This window comes from Bubalus kerabau, chromosome 1 (genome assembly GCF_029407905.1).
Source record: "Bubalus kerabau isolate K-KA32 ecotype Philippines breed swamp buffalo chromosome 1, PCC_UOA_SB_1v2, whole genome shotgun sequence".
Classification (NCBI taxonomy): domain Eukaryota; kingdom Metazoa; phylum Chordata; class Mammalia; order Artiodactyla; family Bovidae; genus Bubalus; species Bubalus kerabau.
The window spans coordinates 77,846,865-77,863,961 of NC_073624.1; the positions used below are offsets into that span (position 1 = coordinate 77,846,865).

The window sequence follows — 17,097 nt, forward strand, 5'->3', positions numbered from 1 at the left end:
CCACTGACTTGGGCAGTCCCCAGGAGGTGGGGGGGGGGGGGAGGTGCAGGGGAGGAGTGAGGAAGCGGGGAGGGAGAAGAAGAAGAGGAGGTGAAGAAAGCTTCTGGGTAATTCCCTGGTGGTCCAATAGTTAGGACTCAGTGCTTTCAATGTGGTGGCCCAGGTTTGACCTCTGGTTGGGAAACCAAGATCCTGCAAGCAGTGCAGCGCCCCTAAATTTTTTTAATTAAGAAAAAAAAAATTTTATATTCTGGAAAGATGAATGGAAGTTGCAGATATTATGCTGACCTGTTCTGTCAAATGCTCTCCAAACTGGTCTTGGCATGAAGTTAGAGATCCCTAAAAAAATTTTTTTTAAAAAGAAAAAGAAAGGTTCTATAACCATTCTTGCACATGTCCTTCAGACATTCCTCTTGAGTATAAACCTAGGGATGAAATTCCTGGATCATAGCATAGGTTTCTATGTAACCAAATAGTTCTCAAAGTTGTACCATTCTACACTCCCACCAGTAACATATGAGAGTTTCTATTTTCTCCACACTCTCACCCTCACTGAGAATTGTCAATCCTTTTCATTTTATCCATGAAAACGTGCAGAATCATATTCAAGGTGGCTTTGACATACATTTCCCTGAAGTCTCCTGATGATGTTATGTACACATTTTTGTATGGGTATACAGCCGTATTAGAATCATTTCCAGATGAAAATAATTTTAAAATTTCATTGCAAGAAAGTGACTATGAAATTAAATGCTATGATTCATGCTTACCATCTTTCTATTTTTCCTTTCCTGCAGTACATTGCCACCTTTCTATTTTGTTCAATAAATATTTGTCAGTGTCTGGATACTTTGTGTCAGAATTTCAGTGGACAAGCCAGGACTTTCTTACTTCCTCTCTCCACTCTAGAGTTTTCCTCAGAGCTGAAATCAGTTCAGTTCAGTCACTCAGTGGTGTCCAACTCTTTGCGACCCCATGGACTGCAGCATGCCAGGCCTCCCTGTCCATACTAACTCCTGGAGTTTATTCAAACTCATGTCCATTGAGTCGGTGATGCCATCTAACTATCTCATCCTCTGTTGTCCCCTTCTCCTCCCACCTTCAATCTTTCCCAGGGTCTTTTCCAGTGAGTAAGTTCTTCACATCAGGTGGCCAAATTGTGTTGTTTCAGCTTCAGCATCAGTCCTTCCAATGAATATTCAGGACTGATTTCCTTTAGGATGGACTGGTTGGATCTCCTTGCAGTCCAAGGGACTCTCAAGAGTCTTCTCCAACACTACAGTTCAAAAGCATCAATTCTTTGGTGCTCAGCTTTCTTTATAGTCCAACTCTCACATCCATACATGAGTACTGGAAAAACTATAGCCTTGACTAGATGGAATAGTAAGTGAAAATTAAGGCATGAGAATGTAACAGAAAGCTTTTGGGTATTCTCACCAAATCCCCCTTCTCTGAGAAGGATTCCACATGGCTAAATTTGAATTTATGTAATGTGACCCTGCTTCTCCTGCTGCCTTTAACTGATTGGGTAAGAGGGTATACCTAATCCAGAGGGAGGCCATTCATTGGTTGTTGTTGTTTAGTTGCTAAGTCATATTCATCTCTCTGCAACTTCATGGACTGTAGCCCATCAGGCTTCTCTGTCTATGGGATTCCACATGGCTAAAGTTGAATTTATGTAATGTGACCCTGCTTCTTCTGCTGCCTTCAACTGATTGGGTAAGAGGGTATACCTAATCCAGAGGGAGGCCATTCATTGGTTGTTGTTGTTTAGTTGCTAAGTCATGTTCAACTCTCTGCAACTTCATGGACTGTAGCCTATCAGGCTTCTCTGTCCATGGGATTCTCCAGGCAAGCGTACTGGAGTGGGTTGCCATTTCCATCTCCAGGGGATCTTCCTGATCCAGGAATCAAACCTGCAGCTCCTGCTTGGCAGGCAGATTCTTAACCACTGAGCCACCGGGGAAGGCCACTTATTGTTTGGCATGAGCCTTAAAGTTTTTCTATCCCCAGCATTTTTAGTTTGAGTATTATAATATGATCAATTTACCAGGGACCCTGGAATTGAGAAAACAGACAAAGAGAAGGACCCAGTGCACAAAGAAGCAGAGAAGCTAATCTACGGAGAGAGTGAGAGGAATAAAGCTGAGAAACCAGAAAAAATCCACATGGATCCCAATAGAAAATAGCTTCCATGGTCCAAGATTTCTAGTTCCATCTCTCTGGACCCTCAGCAGACTACCTGCCTTTGGTACTGGGAAATACCTTAGTATCTGTTCAAGTGAATTTCCCATTTTTGGTGAAGCTGGTTTGAGTATATTTTTGTTACTTGTCCACAGAAGTCATGGACCTATCCAGCTCCTAAAAGGAGGCTAACTGTATGTGGAATGTACCTGCTCCATCCAAACAGTCGGCATCCAGGCTGATCCTGTGAATGCTAAACATCTTTATACTAAATTAAGCAAATATTGGGGAAAGAATCAAACTAGGAAAGCTCTAAAAATAAGAGACTATGGAATCTCCTGTCTAATTTTAGTCTCAATGGCCATTTTCCTCTTCCTTTCTTCTCTGACCACAGCCAATGTTATCTTCTTTCCTACTTCACCTTGTGTCTTCTGTTATTCCCTTGCTTCAGCCTCATGCCTTTTGAAAACATGCTGTTTTCAAAACACGGACATAAACCAAAAGCATTTTGGTTTCGGGATGATGTACTCTAAACCCTGAGGTGCTGTACTTTTGTATCCTTAACTGTCGCTATGAGATTTGGGGGAACACACAGAAAAAAAAACCTACTGACTAAAGAAAAACAGTGCCTGGGATGAGGTTTATAAATTGTGGAGATCAAGAACAAGGCAGGCCCTGTTTGAGTCCAGTCCAGTTTTCAGAACTGTGTGGATTACAACTTGATAGAGATTCCACAGACTTGAAATACAAAAGGACTGGAGAATGAAATTTGTTTGCTAAATAAAGTGAATAATCTATTGATTAAAAGAACAGGAAATGAAAGTTAAAAAAAAATAGAATAATAACCTCAAATATTAAGAAAAGTGCCCTTTCAAACTATTTAACTAGTTTAGCAATCTAGCTGTGTGACCCAGGCATTTATTTAGAAGACATCACAGCTAGCTCTGTATTATATGAAGTCATTAATACTTTATGCAACAGTCCCCTCAACATTTATAAAATGTAAAAATGCCAAATACAAAATTGCTCTAAGAAACAGCATGAAAGATTAATGAACAAACAGCTTCCCAAAAGGTTTGTGATGTGCTCAAAGACAGATGAGAAGAAAACACAAATTAAAAAAGAAACAAAAAGCCAAATGAAAATATAGCTGATAAATATAAGCTACATGGTCTGCTTTCCACACATGCATCATATTTGCTTCCATAATTCATTTTTTAATCCTTGAATGTATTACTTTATGATTAGAACATTCTTATGCAAGGTGTAAAAGGAGGAGAGGAAAAAAATACTTAGAGGGCTATGGAAAGCCTTGGAAAGTACTAGCAACTGCTAGAAGCAGCCTTTTAATGACTGAACTCGGTGAGCTCCTACCAAAGCTCATTGTTTACCACTGACAATTACATTGCAACCTGATCCTGTGGTTTCTACTGGGAAATTCCATCCCATCTTTCTAAGCCTTATTTTCTTTTAAAAATTACAAAAGTGAAACAAGAAAAATTGCTTTTCTCACGTACTCTCTTTAATCCTTAACCTACTTAGCTTTGTGTACTTCAAGTGGAAAAGAGAATTAATAACATTGTAGGCTATAAAAACCCAGTGCTGGGTTTTATATAAAGAGGAGGTATTATCTCCAGGCTGAAGTCTCTTGCCTGATGCCAAACGTGTGTCTATTCTCCCCAGACAGGATGGAGCCAGCTGCTGGGTTAGGCAGGTTCTAAGCACAGGGGTCTGCACTGCAATTATCCCAAAGACCTGCCGAAGTATGTGACTGAGAAGGACAACTTTTCAATTGTGCAAACAGGGCTTAAACTTTGTCTATGCCTTGCAATATTTTTCCAAGTAATTTTCAAACTCATGTTTTTCATTTTACTGCCCTTCTTAAGTAAGGCGAATTTATGTACCCAGTGAAGAACAACCTCCACAGAGTAATTTGAAATACCCTCTAGGCTTCACTCACAGAAAAGGGCAAGTTTGCCTAGCATTCTGCATCTGGTAAAGGCTTTGCTTCCTCTTTACCAGAAATTCCATGTCAGAGTCTTATCACTGGGTCAGCTAGCAGAGGCCATCAGTCACTGCTGATTAGAATTTATTGAGCATCCCATGACTCGACCAATCTTTAGATCTTAGCATAAATATCACTTTCTTAGAAACACATTCCCTGACACTCTCAATTAGTTTATACATTCTCATGTTGGTGATTGAATGGTTGGGATTATTTAATTAAGGTCTATTTCCAACCTCCCATCCCGCAACTCTAAGTTCTCAGGGCAGTGTTTATTTTAATCATCAATGCATTTTCAATATCCAGCACACAACCTAATCCTTTCTAGGTATTTAATAAATACCTATTGAGTGAGGGGTTCAATGAATGAATGAAATACATGCATACTATTTAATAGTCTGCAATTTAAAAACGTTTTTCTGTTGGCATGCCTCCAGGCCCAGTCCCTGAATACTCTGCCTTTGGAATCTCATCCATAAATCATAATTTTGAATACTATCTTCTGAATTATAGGTGTTGACTCCAAAGTTCACATCTCTCACTCAAATTTCTCCAACTCTAAATTCATAAGGTCACCTCTTGAGTAGACAACATATATTTTTAGGATTCCAATGAACATCTAAAATTTAATATATCTAAAGCAGAACTTTTGATTCCCATGAATTATCAAAACTACTTTTCTGAATTTCAACATTAAATGAATATGTGATAATATTAGTAAAATACTGTTCACTTACAGATAACAATATTATGTTTGTTATAAAATAATGTGAAATAAATAACAAGAATTTTTAAAATGTTTATCAAGTACCTACTACACAGTAGGCACTGATCTAGGCTCTAGGAAATCTAATAAATGATTAGACTGGGCTGGTGTTGCCCTAGGCTCTGCCCTCTGTCCCCTTCTCAGCTCCTCACTCACTCTGGGCACTTTGCAGCGGCTTTAATGACCACCTTTGAATGTGAGGATCACAAAAATCCTATCTCTGATCCCAAAGATACCTCTCCTCAGATTATAGCCCCTTTATTAACACAAAGTAAACTCATTATCTGGAAGCACTCCAGTGCACTCCAGATGTGTCCTAGGAGCCTCTTCCTTGGGAATTTCAAGACCATAATTTAGGGGAAATCTTCTAGCTGCCTGGGAACCACTTTATGGGGAATCTTATAGCCCTAGACAAAAAGAATATGTTAATACCCCAATTATACCTCAGTGTTATGTGGGAGCTTATAGTTTTTTTTAAGTGCTCTCACATTATCACTGTGGTACAGATAAGAAAATGAGGGTTCAAGGAAGCTAACTAACTTACCTAACTTCTAGGGCTAATATTAATAAATAGTGGAGTTCTAACTATATCCCAGCTCAGCATCATCCCTCCTCTGTAACAGGGCATCAGGTAGAGACATAATGCTACAGGAAACAATGAGCCCTGAAAGTCTTTACAGTAAGTGGATAACAGGATGTCAGAGGTATTTAAGGAAGATTAATATGGTGGTGATATGCAGGATGGATGGATGGAAGAACTGAGGTTGGGAGACTGAGTAGAAACCACTGTGTGAGTGGGATAAGGCCCTGATTTAGAGAAATGAAGAAGAAATACAGAGGCATTGAGGTTTGAGGCTAAATGAAATTAGAGCATAAAAGAAAAGGCTGATTTTAAAATTCTTTAAAGCTTCAAGCCTTGGCAGTTAGAAGCAAAGAACTGGGAATGCAAGGAGTATTGCAGGGAGCTGACGACCTTGATTCTGACATTGGGAAGTGAAAGGATAAGACCTATAAGTATATCTGAACTTCTTACCTTTGTGGGGAGGCTGGGTAAGAAACAACCCCAACTACAGAGTTGGTCCAGGGAGAAAGATGAGAATGTCTTTTATGGAGGCTGTGGTGATGGAGCCGGGAGGGCAGGTACTATAATTTAATCCATGGGCTGTATATCTAAAATTTGAGTTGCAGTTAAAAAGTAAGAAAAGGCAGGAGCAAAGGAGGATATGAAAGAGTGGAGCAGAAAAGGGGTCAGTGAAAGAGTAGACAGCAGTGGTCTCAAGGCAGGACACAGAAGGTGATTTGCATAAATCTTTGAAAGCAGGTCCAACAGCTGGCAGGTCGCATCCATTTGGAGTGAGCCAAGCTAGGACCATAGAAAGGATCCAGTTTGGAATGGACCAACACTGGATGTCCTAGAGGGAGCTGGAGCAGGGAACTAGAATTGGAGAGTGGAGCTGGAAGTTAGTAGCAGAGAGGTGATCACTAAAGCTATAAGAACAAGTAAGCTTTTTGAATGGGAAATAACAGGAGTTATGTAGACCTAGGACTAATCTTGAAGCCCCAAAGGGATGCTTTCTAGACCATAGCTGATTCCACACGTGCTGTGGCAACAAGTTGGACAGGGAAAGGGAAGAAATTCCCCTTGGTCAACAGCTTAGGGAACCTCTCAGTTTCTAGCTATGCCCAGGTCCTGCATGGTATCTTAATCTCAGGATTAGATATTGATTCAGGTGAATTCCCACATCCACTCCCCCTGAAGCCTGACCAATGCCTGAGGCAACACTTTCATTGTTTTTCTTTCCTTCCTATTCTTTCCTTCCTTCTTTTAATTTCTTCTCAGGAAAGGCCATGTATCTTACCTTAGGCCCTTGTCAAGATAAAAGTGAATTGCTGCAAGTTATTTTAGGATCCCTGCTGTTCTCTAGATCAATCCTCATTCGGGGTTCTTGCACACATACGGGATGACAGAGAGGTTGAGAAATGGAATGTTTTTGAGAAGATATTCCAAATTACTAGATGCACATTTTTTCGGAGTCCTGTCCTCAAGATATGGGATAGAGAAGGGGCCCTTATGATTCACTTCTTTAAAAAGCTTTGTGGCTTATCTCTCTCCTTGGGAAGCATCTGGTGTGTTTACAGACATAGCTTAAATCCACTTACAGACTAACATAGTGATAGGAATGTTAAAAGGATCACATGGGAAGAGAATATCTCCAACTTTAGCATACTAGTCAGTGTTCACGAGAGAAATGAAACCAATGGGAGCAATAGCTAGATAGAGATGCAGGAAAATAGGGAGTCTGAGAGAGATTTATTTTAAAGAATTGGTTCATGCAGTTGTGGGGGCTGACAAGTCCAAAATCTGTAGGGCAGACTAACAAGCTGGAAATGAAGACAGGGTTTCCATGCTACAGTCTTGAGGCAGAATTTCTTCTATAATAAACCTGTCTTTGCTTTCAGGCTTTCAGCTGATCAAATGAGGCCCATCCACATTATAGAGTGTAATCTGCTTTACTTAAAGTCTACTGATTGTTAGATGTTAATTATATCTTAAAACAATACCTTCATAGCCGCAATGTATAGACTAATATTTGACTAAGTAACTAAGCACCATAGCCTAGTGAAATCAACACATAAAATTGTCCATCATACTGCATTCTCAGTAACAATCCATCCAGAAGCTGTGACTTCCCTTCCCGAGTCTAGGAGAATGAGATATTGCCGTTTCTGTGACAAGGAAACCTCTAGCCAATAAAGAACAGCGGCGACAGTAGAACAGCTCAAGGAAATCTCTGTATGGGCCACGCCTGGAGCTTGCACGTCACTTCCTTCCACATTCCGTCAGCCATAACTCATAACACTGAACCTGGGAATCATAGTTTAGCAGGGTATGGAAAAATGGGATATAAGTTTGTGGCCAGTGTCTGCCACAGATTCAAAATTTCTAGCTTCCGGTACTCAACGGATGGTAGTTTTGTTAACTAAGACAAGCACACGGAAGAGAAGATGTGATGGAAAAATACTGAACCCGGTTTTTAGCACATAGAGTCTTGAATGCCTATGGAATATTCAGATCAAGATGTTCTGTTGACAGCCTGAAGTGATCAGGGAAGATGCTGGCATTAGAGGTCAAGATTTAGAGAGTATTTGGCTGGTGGGTATCATAACGAGAAAGGGAAAAGAGAAGAAAGAGGATGAATTTTTAAAGAGTCAAGTAAAGAAAAAGCAGCTGGTGAAAGTTTTTAGGTTGAGAACAAAGCAAAAAGGATGGGATCTCAAATGTTAAGGGAGGAAAGAGTTTCAAAAAAGGGAGTGGTCCATAGTGTCTTATGCATAGAAAAATGAAGACAATTCAGAAAACGCTATTTGCATTTAGTTATTCCTTTCTCTCTACCACATTCAAAATCCTCCCTCAGATTGTTCTCCTTTTGGAAAAGCAAATCAACCAGCTTACTGCAAGATATGAACACCAGGGTTCAAGATAGTGGATCGAGCACAAGCATTTATCTTCTCACCTAATATACCATTAAAATGCAGCAAACTAATAAAAAAAAAAAGTGTACAAATCCACAACAGAGAGAACAAGATAGTCTTCAAAATAGTTCTACAAAACAAAGAGTGGAGAGAGGAGTGTTGATAGAGAGCAGAGTAAGCCAAAACTAACAGAGCCTTCCTGAATCCAGAAGAGGCTCCCAGCTGGGTGAAGCAAGGGAAAGAAAGAGTAAGAGAGAAGAGAGGAGCCTAAAACATGAGATGGGAATAAAAGACAGACAGTGGAGGAGGAAATTGTGAGTCTAAAAGGTAAGTACAAAGGAGGAGATGAGGAGGAGAATTAATTTCTACCTGAAGCTCTGAGATCATCTCCTGAGGGTTACGGGTGCTCTGACCACAGATCTCAAGAACAGAAGTACAACAGCAGCAATATTGAGTTGATTGGGCAGTACTACTTGCCTGGGTTTTATAACACACATGCTGTTGTTGTTTTTCAGTGTAAAACTAACCTATAGATCAATCATGGAGAACTGATTACAGGAGACATAAAAATAGCTTTCTTCCTTCTTAATACTCTTTTCTCTTGGTTCCACACCTTGGAAACCACTTTGAAAAACTTCTGCTTTAAATTCTCCTAAAAGATACTTTTATATCTATAAAATACATTTCTTGATTTAGCAATTTGAAACATTGTGCGCTAACTTCCTGTTACGCAGAAGGGTCTTGGGTCAACACCGCATAACTTGTGTGAAAAAGTCAGTGTGAATTTGTGCAACACCATGGTTCTGGTCAACGGATGCTAAGCATTATCTGTACTGTTTAGTTTTTATTTTTAACAACAAAAGCATATTGCTTTTGAAATAAAAACAAACTTTAAAAAATGATGGCTGACAGTCATTCAACCTGTTATCTCTCCCATGAGCATTTTATTTTTATTAGGGGATAAGACCCTAACTCCAAATAATGAATCTGTAATGAAGCTGTTCAGAAATCAAAGTAGGTTATAATGGAGATTCTCAAGGTTCGGGAAACCGCCTCTTGTGGGAAGTTGTCAGTTCTGCATGCGAATGCCTATGTGGTCAATAAGATTTCCTGATGTCTCTTGCTTCCCATAAATTAAGCTAGACAATTCCTCCAATGCACAAGTACCAGCTCCATAAGATAATCCCTGCAACTCCCTGAGTCCTTAATTATTAAAATTAACAAACAAAATAATAGCTAATCTATTATATCTCAATCCCCCATCCACTCTTTCTGGTTATCTGACTCTGTGGGTCACTGTCTTAAGTCCCCTGGGAAGCTTTTGAAGTTAGGAGGGAGCGTATTGTTCAGGTGTAAGTTGAGGGGAGGTGCTGGGAAGAGGGAAAAGAAAAATGTAGTAAGTGATTAATTATATTCTTGGTTTAGCCCCCTCCATAGAAGACTTGGTCAAAAGCAAATGTCTCTGTTTCCAATTCTTAGCACAAAGAGTCACAGATATCTGGAGAGGATGTATGTCTCTTAGATTTATAAAACATTAAAGAAACAAGGTTGTGAGTTTCGGTCCAAAGTCACCGTAGTCACTTCAAGATGTGAGAAATGTATACTGGCAATTCTATGACAGATATACTATGTATTTTGCTGCAATGGAAATTAAGATAGAGAAAAACTGTGATTATGTTTTTAAAAGGAATCTCTATCTTTTGAAGAATTATACTGAAATGTGAATGTATTAAATTATCTGCTATCTGGAGTTTGCTTTTAAACAATCCAGTTTGTGGGGTAGTGTGGCAATGGAAGTAAAAATGAAATGTCAGATGGCTAACAAACACAGGAAAAGATGCTCAACATCACTCATTATCAGAGAAATGCAAATCAAAACCACACTGAAATACCATCTCAGGCTGGTCAGAACGGCTGCTACAAAAAGTCTACAAACAATAAATGCTGGAGAGGGTATGGAGAAAAGGGAACCCTCTTACACTGTTGGTGGGAATGCAAACTAGTACAGCCACTATGGAGAACAGTGTGGCGATTCCTTAAAAAACTGGAAATAGAACTGCTATACAACCCAGTAATCCCACTGCTGGGCATACACACCAAGGAAACAGAATTGAAAGAAACACGCATACCCCAATGTTCATTGCAACACTGTTTACAATAGTTAGGACATGGAAGCAACCTAGATGCCCATCGGCAGATGAACGGGTAAGAAAGTTGTGGTACAAACACACTGTGCAATATTACTCAGCTATTAAAAAGAACGCATTTGAGTCAGTTCTGAGGTGGATGAAACTGGAGCCTAATATACAGAATGAAGTAAGTCAGAAAGAAAAACATCTATACAGTATATTAATGCATATATGTGGAATTTAGAAAGATGGTAACAACGACCCTATATGCAAGACAGCAAAAGAGACACTGATATAAAGAACAGACTTTTGGACTCTGTGAGAGAAGGCGAGGGAGGGATCATTTGAGAGAATAGCATTGAAACATGTATATTACCACATGTGAAATAGATGACCAGTCCAAGTTTGATGCCTGAAACAGGGTACTCAAAGCTGGTGCACTGGGACAACCCAGAGGGATGGAATGGGGAAGGAGGTGGGAGGGGGCTTTGGGACGGGGGGGGCACATGTACACTCATGGCTGATTCATGTCAATGTATGGCAAAATCCACCAAAATATTGTAAAGTAATTAGCCTCCAATTAAAATAAACAAATTGATTTTTTTTTTAAATGAAACTTATCCATGAGCAGATAATTCTTGAAGTTGAAAGATGGGTACATGAAAGTTAATTATATTCTTTTTACTTGTGTGACACACATATATACATACACTTATCTGAAATTGTCTACAACAAACATTTTTTAAAAACATTAAAAAGAAAGAAAAAGAAATTAAAACAGGCCACCACAGCAAGGTTTTAAAGAAATGAAGCCTTAAGCATATGGAATTGGATATTGTTTCACACAAGCTGTCTTCATTTCAGAGAGACTGACATGGTTACAGAATATTACAGAAAAATACGACTGGAAGATATTTCAAATCTTTTCACAGCTACAGAAATTGAAGCTCAGGCTGAAGAACTTGTTCAAATTACCTAGTTAGTTCCAGGGACAGACTTGAAACACTGATGGTGTAAAGAGGGGGAAAAAAAATCCTTCTATCCTCTTAAGTTTTGTAGTAGGGTCTAAGAATTAAACCAACATGAGACAGATTAATACAAATTATATTTAATATTTTTACATATACGTGGGCATCTTCAGAATAAAAATAAAGACCCGAAGAAGGCCAAAAATCTGTTATGCCAGAAAGTTTATATACCAATTTTACATGAAGAACTACAGATGTTGGGAATTTGACAAGATAAAAGGGCTTAAGCTGGGAGGCAGGAAATTGTGAGACAGTAACTAGGAAATATATGGGAAAACCAATGAAAGATGGGGTTATTTTAGTAGCTTTGTTTGTGCAGGGCCTCTTAGGCACTGACTCCCAATCTCTGGTGATAAGAATGTTCTTCTCATCCTGGTACACAGAGGACATCTTTCTCATGGGAAATTTTATGGCTTGCTTTTAGATAGAAAGGGTGGGGGGCCAAGGAGCCCTTCCTGCATCTATTTCCCAGGTGCCTTCAGTTCAAAATAGTAATATGCCAAAGGGACATATTTGGGGTGGCATGTTCTGAACCACTCTTTCAATGGCAAATCTTCATCCATCTATTCACTCAGTCAATAAATACATATGGAGCATTTACCATGTATTCAATACTGTGTAGACTCTCAATAAATGCAAGCATAAGTGCCCACACAGGCATTATTAATTGACCCACCAGACTCTTTTCCTAGAATACTATTCAACATAGTGTTCCAGGTAATCATTGGAAATAAATCCTATTTGTGGTCAACAGACAGAGGTGTTGGCTTTAAACTGTTCTCCTTTAATTTATTTAAAATGCAATATAAATTATTGGACTAGTCACCTTAAATGTTCCAAGGGAAGTACTTCCACAAAGACCCACAACATAAGATGTAGCTCTTAAGGGGCTACAGGTGCTCACACTCATGGTCCAACTGCCAAGCGTGGGCAGGATAGCACCTCTTTATATAACCATGAAGTCACAATGTTTGCTCTTAACATTTACTTCTCTAAGACCCTCCAGCTCAGTTGGCCAGGGTGAAGGTGTGTCCGCATTCTGAGTCAAAACTGCCTCCCTGAACCTGGACAACAGCAACTCAGGTTGGCCTGTTAGCATAGTTGCTTGGGTCAATACAAGGTTCCCTGCTCAGCTTACGGAATTAGGAAATCAGGTGAAAAAAGAGTCAGTGTGAGTGATCAAGCATTAAAGCAGCTTACCACTCAGTGAAAAGTAGTTGAGGAGGAGGTAGGGAAGGAGTGTGCAGATTTAATGACCCCTTTTATGGTGAACTTGATACCAAATGTGACACTATCCCAATAATCTGCTTTGCTACCTTGGGCTATGGGAATATCCTTGAAGCCTCTCTCAAACACTCAGTCATTCAACAAACACTGTCTGACTACTTATGTCAGGCACTCTTCTAAGCTCTAGAGAAGAAGACATAAAAAAGTCTAGGCCCTTAGGAAACTTGCAGCCTGAAATCTGTATCAGTTCAGTTCAGTTCAGTTCAGTCGCTCAGTCGTGTCCGACTCTTTGCGACCCCATGAATTGCAGCACGCCAGGCCTCCCTGTCCATCACCAACTCCCGGAGTTCGCTCAGACTCACGTCCATCGAGGCAGTGATGCCATCCAGCCATCTCATCCTCTGTCGTCCCCTTCTCCTCCTGTCCCCAATCCCTCCCAGCATCAGGGTCTTTTCCAACGAGTCAACTCTTCGTATGAGGTGACCAACTCTTCGTATGGAGTTTCAGCTTTAGCATCATTCCCTCAAAAGAAATCCTGGGGCTCATCTCCTTCAGAATGGACTGGTTGGATCTCCTTGCAGTCCAAGGGACTCTCAAGAGTCTTCTCCAACACCACAGTTCAAAAGCATCAATTCTTCAGCGCTCAGCCTTCTTCACAGTCCAACTCTCGCATCCATACATGACCACAGGAAAAACCATAGCCTTGACTAGACAGACCTTTGTTGGCAAAGTAATGTCTCTGCTGAGACTCATAAATAAACATACACAATAGAGGGTTTTGGATTATTGGAGAAGTAACACTGAATAGAAGTTTTTTAACCAAAGAAACTGTATAGGAGATCATGATAGGCTACATAATTTGCAAAGCCCAGTGCAAAATAAAAATGCTGAGCTCCTTATTTTAAAGTTGTTAAAAATTTCAAGGCAGCAGCAACACAGCATTAAACCAAGCAAGGGGCCCTTCTAAGTGCAGGATTCCGTGTAACTATGCAGATTCTGTGCTCATCAGATTGGCCTTGTTGTAGATTCTGGTCTCCAGAAAGATAAGGACCAGTCCTGACAACACTCAGCTTAATAGTTATGAAAGGAGAAGTAGATAATTCAGAATAAGTCCTGTGTCTTCCTGCACTGAGGATAACTGCTACTCTGCGACTGAGCATCGTGGTGACCCAGCAGACAGACCATGCAGTGATTCTGTGTGTCCCAATCCTATTTCTCGAGCCCGTCTATTTCTACAGCACATTTCTGTAGCACATCTATACATGTGGCAGATTCTCATCCATGTCTCCCTGCACAGTTCCTCATGATGCACAGACAAGCAGTTCCAAGACAGCTGATTCTGTGTCTGGCTTTGGAGACTGTTAGCTAGCTGAGATTAGTCTTCAGTGACAATGTGAGTGCAGACACTCTGGGTTCCAATGCAGGTGCACCTGTTTGGAGGAGAAGAAATAGATATTTGAAAGGCAGTAAATTATCCTTCTGCACCTGATACACACTGTCATATTAACAAAACCAGCTGGTTCCTGAAAATGCATGCCTTGGTCCACTGGGAAACCAAAAACAGCAAATGTTCTTGAATATGCTAACAGCTCTAATAAGAGTGAAGAGCGCTTAATTAAAGAAGTAATTAGCTTTTTACACAAGAAGGAACAAACAGATGAACATACACACAACACAGAGATATCAATAACTTCTAGTTTAAGAGCACACAGTTTGAAAGGGAATGGTATTTGCTGGTTTGGAGGGATAAACTTAATGTTCTCCAGCAATATGGATGGACCTAGAGATTATCATACTAAGTGAAGTAAGTCAGACAAAGACAGATATTAAATGAAATCACTTATAAGTGAAATCTAAAATATGATATAAATGAACTTATTTATTAAACAGAAACAGACTCACAGATGGAAAGCAAACTTGTGGATAAATTAGGAGTTTGGGATTAGCAGACACAAATTACTATATATACATAAACTACAAGGTTTTTGTATATACAGTATATATATAAAAATTGTATAGCACAGGGAACTGTATTCAGTATCTTACAAAAAAACCATAATGGAAAAGAAGGTGGAAAAACAAAACAACTCTGCCTTGCCAATAGCTGGTCTTTTGGATTTCTATTTCCTTTTATTGTTGCCCCTCTTGGATTCTCTTTCTTACCTTCACATCTGTGTGGTAAGAGACTTTTACCATAAGTGAAGTGACCATTTGCTTGGGAGGGATGCCCCACCCTGGTGAGGACCAGAGGGTGGATGGCCAAAGCCAGCTCTGCTGCAGTTCCCCTAGAGAAATGCTCACTTTCCTCTGTCCTTTCCTGCGGTCGCCTTTCCTGCCTCCCCTCCTGATGGACATGGTAATGTCTAAAGGCCAGGATTCAGAAGGTAGGCCTAGCATACAAGAGGATGGCCTTGACACACATGCGGTAGAGGCCAACTAATAAAACTGAAGGGTTGGAGGTCATAAATCTGACTTTTGCATAAAAGGTCCCTTCCACATAACTTCTTCATGACTCTCTGATTCAGCTCTCACTTTATGACTTATTTTAATTCAATTAAATCCAATGAGCACTTACAAGCCTAATATGGATAAGATTCTCTCAAAATCAGAAACAACATTTTATTATAGCTTGTGAAAAAAAATGAGTTTATTCTGATTTGTTTATGACAGGTATTAATGAGTTGACATTACACATAATATGATCCACACAAAGTTGGTCTTAGTCCCTTAAAAAGCAAATGTCTAATTTTGGAATTTAACTAAGACCAGCAGAGTCATCAAAGCTAGCCAGCTAAGTAGAAGCGGGAGCCAAAAAGCTTTTCATTAAAACTGCTGAACAGAGTTCCATCTCTGGCCTCTGCCTCCTTCTTCCCTGTGATTCTCAGCAATGGCTCATGATATGTGCACAGCATGCTACCCATGGAGGCCACAGATCCTGTTAAGTACTTTTATTCCTATTCAGTTAAGTCTTCTCCCAGGACCTGGCCTCTAACTGTTTACATTGTACACTTTGAAAGTCTTGATCTATTGCCCAAAATTAAAATAATCCTCTACACTCTTAACCTTTTTGCTCACTATCTCCTCTCCTTCCTGGCTTCAACTGAAAATTTGGATTTCCCTGGAAGATTCTTAGGTCCTTTGCAGCCCTTGCAAGTAGAGACAGCTCATCTGGGCACACAGGCTCTATCTGATGGCCAGAGGTAGTGTCTCCTGGCTTTAGGCTTCTGCCCACAGAATATGGTTCTTCCATATTTTTTCAAAAGACTTCCCTTTGAAAATATTCATATCAACCAGCTTCCCATCTCTATTTATTTCCTATAAGTGCTGTAACAAACTATCACAAACTAAGTAGCATAAAACATCACACATTTATTGTCTTAGCATTCTGGAAGACGGAGTCCAAAATGGGTTTCATGGGGCTGGAGTCAAGGTGTCCGCAGGTCTGCATTCCCTCTGGAGGCTCAGGGCAGAATCCATTCCCTTGCCTTTTCCAGCTTCTCTCAGCTGCTTGCATTTCTTGGCTTCCTCCATCTTCAAAGCTGGCGATTGCATCACTCAGACCTAGGCTTGCACTGACATCACACCTCTTCTGCTTCCCATCCCTACCCCCTCACCCCCAGCCTTTCTCTCTTTTAAGGATCCTTGTGATTATGTTGATCCTATCTGGATAATCCAGGATGATCTCCCTTCCACAGAATCCTTGACTTAACCACATCTGCAAAATCCTTTTTGCTATTCAAGGTAATAGGTTTACAGGTTTTGGAGATGAGGACATGGACATGTTATTCCCCTTCTCTCCATTCTGTACTTCCCATCTCCAGGAAGCCTAGGCATTCCTCTATTCCTCTTATATCAAGTCCCCTGATGGAGAGATTTCTATCTTCATTCTTTCCATTGTCCTCAATGATGTCTAGCCTTGATCTCTTGCTTCCTTGATTTCTTTGTGCTCTTCACTTTATCCTTCTAAGTCTCTCTTTTTTGGCACCCTGGGCCTTGTCATCACTCACATTTGCACCTCAAGCTATTCAGAAATTCTGCTCAGATCGTGGTCTCCACTGCTTCCCTCTAAACCTGCTCTTTGATTTCATCAAGACCTGGGTTCCAAATTCTGATCTGTAAGCAACCCACTCTCCGGTTAATCCCTTCCATAACATGTTTATTAGCGACTCCATTTCCTTTGCCTCTTTGGCATCCTTTATCTCCTTCCTTGATGACTCATGACAGAATCAGACCATGAGGGCCTCAGAGTCATCTGGGTAAGTATCCTACCATTGCACTGCCCAG

General features: G+C 40.2%; 1 non-coding gene across 1 annotated transcript; it reads right to left on the reverse strand.

The window, feature by feature from the left end:
• Positions 1 to 245: 245 nt before the first annotated feature.
• Positions 246 to 353, reverse strand: LOC129642603 (small nucleolar RNA SNORA44). The gene has a single exon (XR_008709855.1). It is a non-coding gene; the product is annotated as a small nucleolar RNA SNORA44 (small nucleolar RNA).
• Between the last annotated feature and the right edge of the window lie 16,744 nt (positions 354 to 17,097).